Source organism: Microcebus murinus, chromosome 4, assembly GCF_040939455.1.
Source record: "Microcebus murinus isolate Inina chromosome 4, M.murinus_Inina_mat1.0, whole genome shotgun sequence".
NCBI lineage: Eukaryota > Metazoa > Chordata > Mammalia > Primates > Cheirogaleidae > Microcebus > Microcebus murinus.
In genome coordinates, this window is record NC_134107.1 from 86749279 (window position 1) to 86767012 (window position 17734).

At 36.4% G+C, this 17734-nt stretch overlaps 1 protein-coding gene across 1 annotated transcript in view; it reads right to left on the reverse strand.

Moving 5' to 3' along the window:
* GUCY1A2 (guanylate cyclase 1 soluble subunit alpha 2) overlaps nucleotides 1-17734 on the reverse strand; it is a 315756-nt gene that overhangs the window by 40239 nt on the left and 257783 nt on the right. The gene's annotated exons all lie outside the window — the stretch shown is intronic.

The window sequence follows — 17734 nt, forward strand, 5'->3', positions numbered from 1 at the left end:
AAGATCAAAGACCAAAGTCAACCAACAGGCCCAAACGCTTGCTCTGCATGTGAATGACACAAAGGACAAGAAAGACTCTTCCTTCAAGGAACTTGAAATCGATGTCACCAAGGAAAGACAGAAACTTTATTCCTTAAAAAAATGGACATGTGATTAACACATGTCTCCTCCAAATAGTAAATATTGGAACTGATTTTTATTTTACAATTTTACCAAAACTAAAAATAAAACTTTCAATTATATAATTTTCCATTCAGAGAATACGTAATAAAAATGGAAGCACCTCTATGAGAAAATGCTGTGCATTATAATGATGTCCATGCTTACTGTTAGGGAATTGAATTGCTGCAGGGAAATTTTAGTTCATGTGGCTTTCCAAAAGTTCTGTATCTTGGAGAAAAACAATGCATTTGATAGATGTGTAAGCAAAACAAACAAAAACGGGAATTTTAATAATGAGTTTAATTGACTGTTAAAAGATAATAATTCTTATCCTTTTTTTGTAAGCCATACTTTCTTTTTTTATACTGTAAGAATAAATAGCAGCTAAGTTTATGCTCCAGAATAAAAGTATAGGAACAACATTAAACCCCTGAGTCACAATGTAGAACTCTTAGCTACATCTTAGAATCAACAAGGGAGCTTTAAAAATGCTATTTTGGATTTCATCACAGTGATTATGATTTAACACGTCTGGAATGAGGCTTGGGCATTGGGACTTTTAACCCTCCTTAGGGCTTCTAATGTGCATCCAAACTTGAGGTCCATGAACGTTCGGCAATCGTTTAATGTTTCACAGATATGTTTACAAATAATCGATACTGCAGGAGCCAACTAGTTTACATAGCTCTACTCTTTGCCCAGCGATCTATTTTAGCCAAGATTGTGTAAATTCCTTCACATACTTATAAACATATATACTAACTCTACCTCTTCAGTTTGGAGAAGGAAACACAATATTCCATCCTGCTTTCAGGAGACTGAAGTTATCAACAAAGTATTCCTGTATATCTCGTGAAGACTTTTAAAAGCAAGAAAAATATCTGTTTAATTAAAATATTAGTAAATAGGGCAGAACTGTGAACACTCCTCAGACTTAATGTATCTCAGCTGGTACAAGCCAGAAGTTTCTTTGAGACTTCAACACATTTGATTTGGGGTAGGTGGCAAACCTGGCTCATATATATAGCATTTTGTATACATCTCCTATGCCTTGAGGCAGTGAGACTTCCAAAGGGAGACTTCTTTATCTCGGGGTGTTGGTCATTATAGAAGCCCTAGCAACACCATGGCAGCTGGGATGGAGGGCATTTTAGGCTACAGATGCTAAGGGCATTTTAGGCTACAGATGCTAAGGGCATTTTAGGCTACAGATGCTAAAAGAGTTTTTTTTTCTGCTTGGAAGTTGTCATAGGCTTTGAAATCTGACCCATCACTTACATGTTCTATCATCTTGGCAATCTTGGCAAGATAAACATTTTGGTAATCCTCTTTCTTAATCCTTTTCATTATTAGAGATGAAAAACGTACAATGGTAATTTGTTTATACAAACCCTCATAAAGCTGATTAAATATTTAATAGTTATATAGTGTTATCAAGGGAACAGAACAAGGGAATGTATTTTTGGAAAAGTTAACTTGTTTAAAGATTTTGAAAAATAACACAAGGCTGTATTAAAATTCAAAGACATACAACATCAGATGTAAGTCAAACTGTCATAACCGAGCATAAGGAGGCATGACTACTAAATTTAATGTGTCCTAGATGAGATCTTGGACCACAAAAAGGACATTAGGGAAAACTTAAGGAAATCTGAATAAACTATAGACTTTAGTGAACATATCAATATTTGTTAATTTTAACAACTGTACCATATTACTGTTTGGGTATGGGGTATTTGAGGACTCTATGTACTACCTTCACAACTATTCTGAACATCTAAAACTTCTCTAAAATAAAAAGTTTCTTTAAAAATGTAGGTGATATGCTCTTTCACTAATAAAAGGACATATTTACAAAATGTTTCTTGTTGCTAAAAATGTTTCTTATCATTTAATTCACAAAGTAACAGCTAACTCAAGGGATTGTGATGTGGAACAGAAGGACTGAAAATGATAATGTAAAAAATAACTTACAAATCTTAGAGAGAAATGAACCAACCAACCAACAAACCAACCAATGACAAACCTAATTCCTTTGTACAAATACCTATACCCTGATCATCAGTGGGCATTAGATGGCGCTCATGCTCATTTTACCGAGCAGGCTGGCTCTTTAGTATGGAGAATAGGTCTCTCAATTGGAGATGTGTTTAGAAGATCTGACCAAATAGTACTTTTAGGAGTAAATTATGAAAACAAAATCAACCCCATAATAAGGCTAACAAACCTTGGATTGGATGGCAGTATTCAAACAATGAACATGATTGAAAATAAAGAAATCACTAAGCAAGTTTCCTAAATCCCAAGGAGTCCAATTGTAGACTTCATGGCATCCTCAGACCCACTAAAGTGCATCTGTTGCATCCAGAGTACCTATTAGCTTTTCAAAGGAGTCCATAGACTCCCCAAATTTTGATAAGCATTTTATTAATATTTTTATTACTCAAGTCACTGGCAACTCATTCCTTTTTGTATTCCTCATCAGTATTTGCAAACTAAGCTGAGAAACACCTTTTAAACAAAGGATCTTGAATTAATGCTTTATACCCAATCCTGTTTCTGCTTGTTGCATTATCCCAATAACGGATAAAATAATCTCAGCCTAGACCTTATAAGATTTTAGGTTTAGATAATTCCAAATTTGGCTAAAAGTTAGAGAGAAAAACTAATGGCTTCAAATGGGGAACAAAAACCTTGGTAATGGCAGCTAAAATCACTACTTAAAATTTGAAATTGTTCTTTTAGTGCTGCTTTAGTCCAGCTGTGATGTTTTCTATTCATTTTGATGGTGCCTGTAGTACAAAATAAAAGAATAATAGAATTATGAATCAGTGAGTCCATGGATTAGAATAAGTCATTTGATTTAACTAGAGTTCTTCTTTTAACCTGGGCTTTAAGAAAAAACTCCAAAATTTGAAATGAAAATTTTTGTAGTATTTACTTGTGACTGGATGAGTCATTGATCTCATCCAGGCAAACAAAAGAAAAAATAGGAAACTTTTTGCTTCAAAAATGAGACTTGCTAAGTGCAGAATTTACACAAAATAGTTATCAAAGACCAATTGTGTGTGTGGTGCACTCAATGCTGATTTTAAGGAAGCCCTTTGCAGGCAGAACTTCTAGAACAGTTAGTACTGATTTGTTTTTTTTTTGTTTTTTTTTTTTTTTTTTGAGACAGAGTCTCACTTTGTTGCCTAGGTTAGAGTGAGTGCCATGGCATCAGCCTAGCTCACAGCAACCTCAATCTCCTGGCTCAAGCAATCCTTCTGCCTCAGCCTCCCAAGTAGCTGGGACTACAGGCATGCGTCACCATGCCCGGCTAATTTTTTTTTTTATATATATATATTAGTTGGCCAATTAATTTCTTTCTATTTATAGTAGAGACGGGTCTCGCTCTTGCTCAGGCTGGTTTTGAACTCCTGACCTCGAGCAATCCGCCTGCCTCGGCCTCCCAGAGAGCTAGGATTACAGGCGTGAGCCACCACGCCTGGCTGATTTGTTTTGTTTTAATCCCCTGACATAAGAAATTCAGAATAAGAAATCTATAGTTTTAACCAAACCAATCTCTGTATTAGCAAATGAATTTCTTTATGTGTTTACCTATGGATAACTTTATATGACTACTAAAATATATATATATAGTTTATTTTTATATATTTTATTATCACACCAAGTTATCTGTAGGTCTTGAAACATATCAACCCATTGTGCTCCTTTGACCCTTTATTGTTGCCCTGTCTGCCTTCCACCACTTCTCTTGAGTAATTCCCATCACTAACATAGACCCAGCTTAGCCATCGTCCCTGTTCCATGCCCGTGCATAAGTTGTTCCCTCTGCTTTCCTCAACCCTTCATTTATCAGGATGGCTTCTCACCTTTCAGACCACAGCTTACAAGTCACTTCCTCTGGGAAGGCTTTCATCAGAAAGTTAGGTATCCTTGGTAAGAATTGTATTCATTACTCTTCTCTCCTTATATTCACTACACTTTATTTTTATTTTTATTTTTTTCATTACCTTTCTCCTCTGCTTAGTACTGGACTCTGGGAAAACCAAAATAACCTCTGTCTTAATCACTGTTATATTCCCAGCACCTACCAGAACCTTCCCGGCACATTGCAGTAGCTCAATATTTAGGTGAAATATGAATTGAAAATACTCTTTAAAAACATCCGAATATACACTAACATGATTTTTAAATTAGATATTTGAAATGTATTGTGTTTTCTTTCGCTGTTCCTTCTCATAAATGGAATTTCCTAAAAAGTGAATTTAATTAAAGAATAATTTGACAGCACATTGCCTAAGATTTTCCTACATTCCCTTTCAGCTTACTTTTTCTACCAAGTTAAAACCAACCACATGAACAAATGAAACAAGCTAACTCAAGTCAAGTGAGTGTGTCCCAGCCATGGCACCTGCCCTGTGGAATTATCTAAGGGCTGCCTGTACCTCTTGCACAGCTATACACCAGGAGCCCATAACAGCGGAAAGAGACTAGGATAGCTACTCTGGGCCCCAGCCATGCAAGCAGTCTTAGTATGGCTAGGGGCACGTGGCAGGCAGAAGAGACCATCACAAGAGTTTATTCCTTAGACTCAAGGAAGCATACCTTTCTTCTTCCCAAGTTAAAAGAAAGAAGAGTTTAAGAACCCTATAAGGAACTTTTGTTGGGCTGGGTTCATTTTTCATATGGTCACATATGGCCATATAGCCACTCCTACAAAAATCAGTCTCAAACCCCTAATCTAATTACCCCATCTTTGGTCCCAGCCCCATCTCACTCCCTCTGGTCGCATGTGCATAAGGGTCTTTATCCTGTTTACACAGGAGGAAGCTACAGCTCTCTTGCTCTTGAGCACTTGCTTCATCCACACGTGGTCATCAGGAATCTTTATTTTACATTCTGAGAAGTCAGGTCTCAAATCACGGTTTAAGAGTCTTGACCTTAAGCTCATTTGGAAGATCAGTGTTCCATTCCTGGCCATGTAACATATTATCTGGCTGGCCTTCAGAGTGAGTCATTGTTACTTTCTGAGCTTTCATAGCCTCATTTGTCAAATGGGGATAACATGGCTACCTCACAGCAGAGTTGGGAGGATAACTACCCACATCATTATCCCTAGCATTTTACTGAGTGCTTATATGTGCCACACACTGTGTTAAGCCCCTTGTGTATATTATCTCATTTAATCTCATTATCTCGTTTAATAGACCATCTGGCCCCAAAGCTTATTCTCCTAAATCCTCAGATAAGTATATCTCCAAGTATACAGACAGCTTATACAGATAATGTTTATTAAAAGTAGCCTCCAACAATTGATGTTATTACTTTTTATGAATAGTAATTTCCACAATAGAAATTTAATTACATTGTGGATTTCTGCCTTTCAGAGATTGCAGACCTAAGTGTTTTAGAAATTATTTATTTTGGTGGAGAACTGCTCACATCTACAATATCTCTACCTACATTCTCATTGACATTACTCACTAAAATTCTAACTATATTTATTTGCATGGTATGTACATAGGAGAACAAATGTATCCTAAAATGATCAGAGTTATGCCAAATAGTTCAATTTAAAAGTATATATATTTTAAAGTTAATTTAATTAGGTGAGAGTATTATCAAAACAAAACTCAAGCCATGGTAGAATATCATCTTACAGTATAAAGGAACACACTTCAATAATTACTTTGTCTCACAATATTAATAAAGAGTATGTTCCCATTGGTAGAGGTTAGCAATATTTCAGAGTACTTTGAACCAAATATTAGAAATGGTAAATCATTTTTTTATGAGCTTAAAAAATAGTCAGTGACAGACATTGGCATGTTTAATTAAATGCCTGACTATCCAATGACTACCACAATGACCATGGTGAACTCCAGATCTTTTCCGTTTGCCTTTTGCATACCCATGCATGGACTGTGCAGTACTCTCAGCTCTGGGGATAGAGCAAATAAAAGTAGATCTTACCCTTTGTGATTCACCTTTTTTCAATAGTTAGGCTGGAGCAGACCATAAATTTCAAGCAGTATAAGGGCTTCTCTCGTGATTCTGACAGCCATCAAGAATTTGAGATTGGCCATGTCTATTTCATTTATTGTGATAACCCTGCATGTCTATTTCATTGATTGTGATAACCCTGTGTCCTACCACAGTGCCTGGCATGTAAAAAGCTTGTTGATAAATACATAAGAATCGGATAAGTGTGCAAAAATTAAGTAATACATCAACAGATTATATTTCTGTTTTAGATTTTAATATGAGCTACAGGATTTGGGGTTTTTAGACAAGGAAGACTATAGGCTAAAAGAGATTTTAGTAAAATCTGAGCGGTAATGGTAATAGCAAGGAGGAGACTGATTAGAAAGATATGTAGGTGGCAAACTGATAAGACTTAGTGACTCGCTGGGATATAAAAGATAAGACAAAGAGAGTTATAAAGGAGGATGTCCCAAACTCTGGGTCAATGGCTTGGGCATCATGAATTGAAATAAAGGCTAAAGGGAGAAAGAAAAAGTTCCCTTTGGGTGGGATGAAGATAGTAGAAGATTGTGGTTTAATTTTTTTTTTTTTTTTTTTTTTTTTTTTGGAGACAGAGTCTCGCTTTGTTGCCCAGGCTAGAGTGAGTGCCGTGGCGTCAGCCTAGCTCACAGCAACCTCAAACTCCTGGGCTTGAGTGATCCTTCTGCCTCAGCCTCCCAAGTAGCTGGGACTACAGGCATGCGCCACCATGCCCGGCTAATTTTTTATATATATATCAGTTGGCCAATTAATTTCTTTCTATTTATAGTAGAGACGGGGTCTCGCTCTTGCTCAGGCTGGTTTTGAACTCCTGACCTTGAGCAATCCGCCCGCCTCGGCCTCCCAAGAGCTAGGATTACAGGCGTGAGCCACAGCGCCCGGCCTGTGGTTTAATTTTGAATGGGAGAGTTAAATTTGAATTAGCTTTGAGGTAGTTCTAGAAGCCACAGCCACGACAGACTTACCAAAGAGTGAATAGCATGGAGGCAAAACAAAACAAAAAACAGCTGAATGAATACTTTTGGAACATGAATATTTAAAATATTTGCAATCAAAGTAAAATGAGGGACTTGAAGCCAGGTCAAGAATCTGAAATTGGACAGTAGACAGGTTGGGGTTGTAGGCCGGAGCAACAATGGAAGGACAAAACCAGGAAGCAAGAGATGCATGAGAAATCAAGTGATACAGTATGAGGCGATGGAGAAAAAGGAGCCTGTATATTAAAGCAAGGCTGCCATTAATAGTACCAGAGTCATACTCATGGCAGAGCCTGCCTGAGGTCTGAGGAAAGGAGGAATCTGATAAAAAGGACATCCATGTGTGACGAGCAGCGTCAGGGGCCCATCCTGACAACAGGAGACCAACTTTGAGAGGTGTCCTGCAGGAGGCAGCCCACCTTGAGAGCTTCCCTGTTCAGAGTCCACTGAACCAGACCCCTGAATCCATCAGACACTGGCATTTTTCCACATCAGCAAGATGAGAACATGTAATGGATGACAAACTTCTCAGTTAGATGAACTTAGTCTCTTGATCTTGGAAAGAAACCACATTCTTAATTTCTTAAGCCCCTGAAGAATTTTCAATCTACTAAACACAGCATTAAGGTTACATTTTTGAAGTGTTCTTTGTCCTACTCATTTAAAAAGAATCCGACAACTATGCACACACATACACATACACACACAATACACTTATGGAAAAAAAATACCACAGATTTCTTAAAAATAAAAGGAAAAACAACTTGTTTTCAGAAACTAGACTTTACACACTGAAAACACTTAGGAAGTGTCCTGCCAATTCTGCCTCCTAAATCTCTCTCTAACTGGCTTCCCTTCTGTTTTCCTACTGTTCCTACTTTGGCTGGGGCTCCTATTCTCTGTGGGTGCCCAGACTACCACACTAATGTCCTAACTTGTCTACCAGTCTCCTGCTTATTTCCTCTTCAAACTTCCAATACGCATCTGCCAGATGGTTCTTTCTAAAACATTCTAAGACATTCACCTGAACAGGATTCTCCCCAGTTAGAATCTCCCACTGGCTCCTAACTTCCTAACTCCCTTGCTTCTGAATATCTTGACCCCTTTGCGAGGAAATCTTAATTCCTAACAGCCTGGTTTCTTGCAAATGCCCCACCTCATCTGACACACCTCTTGCCTTGATCATTGTTGCCCTTAAAGCACTACATGCCTTGTTTTCTAAATTCCTCAAATAATTTCACATTTTTTTCTGGGCTTTTTGCATGTTTATCAATCATCCCACTCTCTGTGAGCTTAGTTTCTTGTACATTCCTCTATTTTTGCGTATATAAATCATAGTAGGCTCTTGAAATTCCACTGAAGAGATAGGGAAGGCATCTCTTTGGAAAGCTAGACAAATCTTTGGAAATTTCTGAATTCACAATACCACAGCATCGAATCATTTCTCCCCAAAATGTTTAAGAATGAGACAGAACACATGCCATGTGGGCATGCAGATGGTGAAGAGTAATCTAAGCTCACTGACTAGCTCACTAAGCTCCCTACCCAAGCCTTGCAGCATGGGTGATTTAAATGCATGCCTGGGCAAAAAATATATTTACTATATATAACTACTTTGAGCTCTCTTCTGAACAGTTGAAACTGAGAATGTAAATTTTATAATTAACAAGGATCAATATTATGGTACTTGTTTGTGCATTTGCGACCCCAGCTAAATCTACATTCCTCGAAAAGAGGGGCTATGTCTATTTGTCTTTGTGTGAGAAATAGAAGATGTTCAATAAATGTTGAATGGATAAATGAACCAGATACTAGAAATTCGATTGCCATGTTTAAACAATAACAAAATGCTCATTTCCTTCTGCCTACTTTTAAGAAGAATGACAACGTGACAATGTCTTCCTATTTATGAAAAGTATGAATGCTAGAGGAAAAAATTTATTTTATTCAGTATTGGTTTATTTCACCTATTCATTCATTCATCACGTATTTGTTAAGTTCTTAATATATGCCGCTGCACATTGTTCCTTCCAGGTGTGGGGGATACAGGAATAAATAAGACAGATGAGGTTTCTGCTTTTGTGATGCTTAGAAGAATGGAGACACACAATGAGCAAATAAATAAAATTTTCATACTGCAACAAATTCATGTTTTTAAAAATATCTTTCTGTTCTTTTTAAAACCTGGGAAGGAGTTAGAGGGAGGAAGATAGGGGGGCTGAAGCTGGAAGGAAGAATTGGTGGGGACTGTTATTTCTGTCATTATACAATGCAAACTCTGAGCTCTGCAACTGCAGATTCTGAAGATTTTTCAAATCTTTGCAGTGTTCCTAATTACCTGTTTGCATAAAAAGCATTGCCAATTGAATGACTAAAATAATTTTTTTTTTTTTATTTCTGTGGGCTGGTTGTGTGACTCTGCAAATGAGCAACTTTGCCAGGAAACTGAGAGGTATATTTAAAAGATCTTACTTTTGTCATAGGGACCATGTCTTAGCTGAGAAAACAGAAATGAAATGATAAGAATATATAGCCATTTAGTGAGAACTGCTCTTTAGAAGTTTAAGAAATTTAAATTATAGACCGTTTTCTGCAATGACACAAGGCAGCTTATTATTGTAAATGCAGCAGGGAAAAAAAATGACTTCTTCAATGATCAAATAGCTCTTTTCGTAAATTTAGAAGATGTCACACCTGCTGGAGTGGTCATAACTACTAATTATGACACACTAGGAAGAGTGAAAATTTCTTTTTCACAACTGTTCATTCATTTGAAATCACTTTCTCTCTATGTGTCCTTCAAGACCCAGTGCAGGGATTACATCTTTTGTGAGGCTGTTTTTTGACCCCCCGTCTGTCAAGACAGTTAAGTCCTTCCTTCCTCAGTTACCATTGTACCCTGTGTGTACTTCGACTAGTTCATTCATCATATTGTACTTCCAATTATTTTTCAGAAGCCTGTTTCCTTCTATAGATTGCAATCTTCTTATATCTTTAATCCCCAGAAGTTATCTTTCTGGAATGGATAGATTAAATAAATAATTATAGTCTATTTTCTCTACTGGCATAACCAAGCACATTACTCTTAAGTGATAAGAAAAAAACAGTAGTCACTCCTTAAGTGGCAAAACAGCTTTCTTTAATTAATATGGTATATTTTTATATTCACATTCTTTAATTTTAGATACATAAAGTTAGCTTCAGAAGACATTTATCCATATTTACTGAATTTGTTCACTATGACAAAATGGAATAGCTAATGAATGTTTAACCTTCTAGAAGATACTAAATACTAAATATTGTAGTTATCTTTACATACTGCCAACAGCATATTTAGATTTTGGTGGTAATGATGATGATGATGAAGCATTTTCTTGAAAGAAAACAAACAAAAAAAAGTTATCCCTAACAATGAAATGTTTACTAGGATTAGACTTAGTGAAAAATCAATATGAGAGCAGGAAATTCTTCTTGTCTGTCTTTAGGATAGAGAGTTTGTGCCACTACAGAAATTAAGGAATAAAAAACAGTTGACTCATTTTTGAACCTATATACACGAGGCAAATGAATGCAGCAGTCATTTCTTAACCAAAGCTAAGTGATAAGGAAGCCCAACATAGGATAAAAGATAACAGAAACAAGACTGGAAAAAAATATAGAGTAGGTTTTATAAAAACAATAACCTTACTTTCTCTGGCTCATTCATGTGCTACAAAATACATGTAGGAATTTAGTCCCTGAGAAAAATAACACAGGAATGGAAATTTCAGATTTGTAATCATCACGGACAGCTGTAATCTTAAGGTTATTTATTATACTTTCTTTCAATACTGTAATGGTGTCTGAAACACTTATTTTGTAGCAAAGTAACTTACAGGCCCCCACCAAACATATTTCTGATTAAGCTTGCTAAAAGGGCTTACACATCTTCTAAATCAAGATTTTTTTAAACTGCTGGTTGCAACCTTTTAGTGAGTTATAAGGTTAAGAGTTTTACTATTTTAAGCTAATCTTTTGTTTTAATTCTATGTACCTTGCATATACATAAACATACATGTGCACGCTCTATCGGGATGTAAAATGGATTTATTATGAGTTGTATTCATATATTTGAAAGCCATTGTTTTAAGGAGCACAAACAAACTAACAATGTTTAATGGATATGAACACCTATAATATGTTGGTGGGGGCTGTAAGCAGTATTTCCTCAAGAAGTTTACTCTCCCAATACCGGCTAAGACATCATTCTCTCACCGTACTAGAAAGTCTCAACATTTAGTACCTCTTTGAAGGCTAAAAGAATATCTGCTTAAAGATAATTTTTATTCAAATGAAATAGTCTTTTAAGTCTAGCTTGTGATAGGGATAGCTAGTAGACAGAAGACACAGTGGGAATAAAAGATACAGGGTGGACATACCATGTCTTCTCAAAGAGTGAGCTGGCTGGGTGTTGGGAATCAAGTGAGGGGCACTTATTTTAAAGGAGGGGGAGTGTGGACAGGGAACCCAGTCCTCAGCAGCCTGGAGGAAAAAATAAGGATGCCGGACCTGGAGAAAAAGGAAGCTTGGCAATAAGATGCCCAAGCTTGAATACTGGAGGCAGCCAGGGAGTGTCTCTTAGAAATCTTATTGTTCCTTTCTTGAAAATGCATTCATCAACTCCTCCTAAGGGAACATCCCTCTAACTCCTGGAGACTCTGAACTATTTGGCCACATGTTGACTGTAGGCTGTTACTGGTTAGTTATAGACTAGGGATATAAATAGGTAACAATATAGCAATCTCCCTCCATCCTGCCTCCTCTAGACAAATAAATCCAAGTTCTCTTTTAGTATGTAAAACAAACAAAAAGAAAACAAAAAAGACCACTTAATAGTAACTAATTTATAACACTTTTTAAATGTGCTTTTAACTAATCCAACATCTGAAGGACATAAAGCAGTTATACCATTATCCCCAGACAAATTCAGAGGTGATATGACCCACACAAGTTTAAAACCCAGCAATTATTGGAGCAAGAACTAAAACCTGAGTCTTTGCATTTCAAATCCTTTGCCCTCTCATTACACTAACCTACTTCAGAAGGAGCCAAAATCAAAGATATATTTTTCTTATATGACGGCTCTGCCCTTGGCTTGCCTCGGCCTTAGGACATACTAAGAATACCCTATAAACTGAGGATGTTGCTCTGTGCTATCTTTTGTTTATGTACTCTTTTATAATGACTTGAAAAATTTATGTGTTTCACAGAATGTCAGAATTAGTCAGCTGTAAAAGGCATGAGTATTTCATGCACCGCTAAGAAAGAAAAAATACAAGCAATTAAACCATGACATCATGCTTTCATATCTCTTAGAATTTCCTTTAACAATTATTAAAATATTTATCTTAGACTTATTTGGATACAGTTTATCACATTCATTCTATGCAGGCATTAAAAGAAAAATAAAAGCAAAATAATTCTGTGAAGTTATTACTAAAGTTCCTTATTTTCAGAGTCTAACTCTTCTGAATCATTTTTCAAATTGGAGGTTTTGTTGTCTATAGTTGCCCACCTATTTCATTCTCTGTGACACCAAAAGCATTTCTTAGGAATTTCTACTCTTCAGCAAGCTTTGAGGTTGGAACACCTGGATTTACCAGAAGATGAACAAAAAAATGTTTGCAAACATTTACTAGGCTCCATAGTTTTTCTAAAGATAATCCTTAAATTATTTGTAGATTTAAACATTGAGGATTGCATTTGTGTACACACGCCCCCCAAAATATTAACAACTTTACATATATGCAAACAGCAACAACTACCTCAGCTGGGTGACTTTTGTAAGGCACCATCAACTGTGAGACATACAGTGTTAGTCTGTGATGTTAGTTAAATAGGAGGGGAAAAAACCCTGTGTTTTAGATTGGATGAAATAAAATACTCTCCTTGTATTGTCTTTTTATTTTCCCTTTGAAAATACTAGGTGAGAGATTTGAATTCATACATTTCACCAGTTGAGTTTCTTTCAGGGAATCAATCCAAATAAGATAAATATTCAAAATTATTAATAGTTAGCCCTGGGAGTGGTCAAACATAATAACTTTTACTGAACACTTTACAGAGTGCCAGATAGTGTGTTTTACATTACTTCTTTTCTTTTCTTTTCTTTTCTTTTCTTTTCTTTTCTTTTCTTTTCTTTTCTTTTCTTTTCTTTTCTTTTCTTTTCTTTTCTTTTCTTTCTTTTCTTTTCTTTTCTTTTTTATTATTCAGGATATTACGGGGGTACAAACATTTTGGTTATGTAATGTGTTTGTCCCACCTAAGCCAGGGCCACAACTCTGCATGGAAGGCTTTGTTACACTGTACTTTTTATAGATAAGGAAACTGAAACTCAGAGACAGTCAGCAACTTGCCCGCAACCTAAAGGCAGTGCAGGCCAGAGCCTAAATTCAAACTCGAGCAAGAAACTGCACTGCCTTGTCTATCACCCTCAACTCTCTCACTCTTACTCTCCTCATGTGTTCCTTACTATCTACCAGGGGTCCTCAAACTTTTTAAACAGGGGGGCCAGTTCACTGTCCCTCAGACAGTTGGAGGGCCGGACTATAGTTTTAAAAAAAACTATGAACAAATCCCTATGCACACTGCACATATCTTATTTTGAAGTAAAAAAAAACAAATGGGCAAAAACACCCGCCTGTGGCCTGCGGGCCATAGTTTGAGGACCCCTGAATACAATCTCTCTTTTGGAATTAATGTTTCCCTACTTCCTTCATTCCTTTCTCCTTACTCATCAAATATTTTATGGTGAACCATAAGCTATCCTAATTCTCAGGAGATACACTATTGGAAGTGCTACTCTTGTCTTCCTACTCACTGCTGGAATGACCCATGGGTGTCAGGTGAGCTATGCCTGCCTTTCCATTCAGCAGCCTCCCTGAAGGGTAGCTCCTCAAAACTCCCTACCAGCTTTACCCAAGTAGCGTCTCTCTAGTGTGCCATAAAGTAGCTCTTCCTCACATCCTCACTGAAAGGAACCTTTTTTCTCATTGGAAGCAGGCATCCGAGTAGAAACAGATGCTTTTAAGAGGAACTGGTAAGGAGCTTGAAGTGTTTTCTGGATAGGTTTTTCTATTTTCTATGATTGGCCATAGTAGGGCAGTGATGTGGTTTAAACAAAATTTGAGATGTCTGTTTTAGTAGCTTTCTTTCTCGTAACCAAGCATTTACTCTACTTGAAATGCCAACACCCTTGTCCTCCTTCTATGACGATCTGATATCGCCTCTTCCAGGGATCTTCCTTAAATGCCCTGTTAGAAATGATTACTTGCTCTTCACATCACACCCTTCTATGGATCTTTTCACGTCATGATGTTATGGCTACTTTCACATCTAGCTGCATGACCTCAGAGCAGAGCGTGCGCCTCCTGTAACTCTAGTGTCCTTTATTGCAGTGCTGTCCGATGGAAATACAATGTGGGCCACAGGTGTTAGCCAAATATGCAATTTTAAAATTTCTAATAGCCATATTAATTTTTTTTAAAACATGTAAAATTAATTTAATTAATTTAAAAACATTTTATTTCACCTAGTATATCCAAAATATCAATTCAAACTATAATCAAACTAAAAATCATTAATGGCATTTTTAGCATTTTTTTTTTTTGGTAGGAAGTCTTTGAAATCTGGTGTGCACATATGGAAGTAACATTCATCGGGTATCGGGCAGGTGGCAGGGGTGGAGGGAATGGGTAAATTCACACCTAATGGGTGTGGCATGCACTTTCTGGGGGATGGGCACACTTGTAGCTCTGACTCAGGCAGTGCAAAGGCAATATATGTAAACAAAGTGCTTGTATCTCTGGAATATTCTGAAAACAAACAAACAAACAACCCCCCTCCCCAAAACCAAAAAACTATACTATGGGCAATAACCCACAAGATATCTTTAGGTGAATGGATACACAAACTGTGGCATATTCCTGTAATGAAATAACCCTCAGCAATAAAGAGAAATGAACTCTTGACACATACTAAAAAAAAAAATCTGGTATGTATTCAGCTACACACTGAAGTGTACATATGAGCTGAGGATCTCACACTTTTATTGAATGAAAAAGGAAAGGTCAGTAGAAAATCAGCAAGGTGTGATGGCATTGTATATCATAGGAGAAGGAAGAAGGAAAAGTAGGAAACTAAATAATCATAGAAATACAGCTTTGGAGAATAGGCTATTAGTAGAAACTGAGAAATCATTGGAAATAAGAGGATCTGAGGGACTAAAATAAAAGGTGATAAGTTTTGTACTATTGTCAAAATTATTCTAGAGGAAACAAACGTAATGCTTTTAACAAAAGGGTGGGGCTTCTACTAGCACCAGCTACATATAAGTATTTAGAAAAAAGTTTACAATGGTAATAATAATGGGAAGGCAAATACATGTAACCTTTCCTGATTTTGCAGTCACAAGTGATTACCATGAATTTGATAAATTTTACCATTAAATAAAATGTCACGATCAAGTGCACTGAATCCTTTTAGTTCTTAATCTAGATAATTGCTTCATGCATTTGACTAACATTCATTTCTACATGGTGCATATAGCTAAATAGATAAAAAAAAAAACTGAAGTTATGACATTTGAATGAGTAGCAAGGCTGTTCATTTTTCTTCTCTCAGACTAATAGATTGATCATTTGATAAAAAGAAATGACCCCACTATAGTTATTTAGTATTACTTACGTAGCAATTACTCCCTTTCAACTGGATGCCATTTTATTCACATTTCACGTTGTTATCAAAATACCCTGAGCAAAATTAGACAAGAAGGGGGAAGTACGCACACAGAATTATAAATGGATGAATTTTCAATAAGTAAAGAGATAGTTAAGTTCTGAACTTCAGAAGTATCTTTTTCATGAAAATCCAGTTTTTGTTTGTTTGTTTGGTATTTCTCTGTTAATCTAAGAGGTTGTTTTAGGTTTTGAAAAAAAGGAGAAGTAAATAAAAGTATAAATATATTCTTTTGATCTTTAATAGGTTCCCATTAATGTCATAGTATCACACTGCTAAACTGCTACCATCCAAGCTAGGATCCAGGGAGTAGTTATTTATTCTTTCACATACCTCATCTAATCAAACAAGTTTTGTCGATTTTGATTCCTGTATATATATATATATATATATATATATATATATTTTTTTTTTTTTTTTTTTGAGACAGAGTCTCACTTTGTTACCCAGGCTAGAGTGAGTGCCGTGGCATTAGCCTAGCTCACAGCAACTTCAAACTCCTGGGCTCAAGAGATCCTCCTGCCTCAGCCTCCCAGGTAGTTGGGACTACAGGCATGCGCCACCATGCCTGGCTAATTTTTTTTTCTATATATATTAGTTGGCCAACTAATTTCTTTCTATTTTATAGTAGAGACGGGGGTCTTGCTCTTGCTCAGGCTGGTTTCGAACTCCTGACCTCGAGCAATCCGCCCGCCTCGGCCTCCCAGAGTGCTAGGATTACAGGCGTGAGCAACCGCGCCTGGCCCGATTCCTGTATATTTTTTAACCCTTCTCCATCTCTCATACTGCTGCCTGACAGAGTTCAGGCTTTCATCAGCTCTCATATGACTCCTACGATAACCTCCTAACTGATCTCTCTGTTCGCAAGCTTGTCCCTCCAAATTCATAATCCATAAATTACCAGAGTGGTCCCTTCTTACTTGAAAAAAAATCCATGCTTCCTAGCCTAACCAGAAAGCCTTCCATAATGTGGTTTCTGCCCCATGGTTATCTCATTGCCTTATCATTGTATTAATACTGAACTGGTGTTCTTCATGATTACAGGGTGGGATTGAGCCCTCCTCTATCTTTCATATGCTATCCATATACTAATTTTGTACTTATTTTTCTGTATTATAATCATATGTTTATGTACCTGTGTCCTCTACTAGTTTGTAAGCTCATTGAAGTCAGGGACAGCCATTAATTTTTTAAAAAATCTTTAGTTATTTGCATAATATAGCACACACCAAGATCTTGACTAGGGAACCTAAGTCCTAAGGTAGTGTTTCACATGTAAATGAGTAAATGTTTGTGAAAATGAATTAAATCTATGAACACACCCAAAGTTGGACACAAGATTCTAGAGTTTAATACAATATTCAGAAAACTAAAAGTTTACCTTTTTTTGTAAGTCCCTCGTTTAAGAATCTACCCCAATCTTAGATGAATCATGGTCTAATTTAGAAACTATATCAGAAATGAACTACCAAGAAGACCATGAATACACAATATATATCATTATTCAATTATGAGTATAACTATCCACCATCCATTAAGGAAAGAAAATACAGTTTGCTATCACTCAGAATTGAAAAGGGTACTGAAAACAAGGAACAGTTTATTCAAGGAAGTTGAGGAGTATGCGACAGACTCTGGAAAATTCCATTACAGCAAAAATCTTTCTGTGTGCTCATCAAAATGAATGTGTTTTTAAAATTATCAGAACATTTGCCTTCTTAAAGAATTTAACTTTATCTTGTACAAGATTTCCCCACCCTTATCCTTTTGAACTTACATTTTCTTAGACA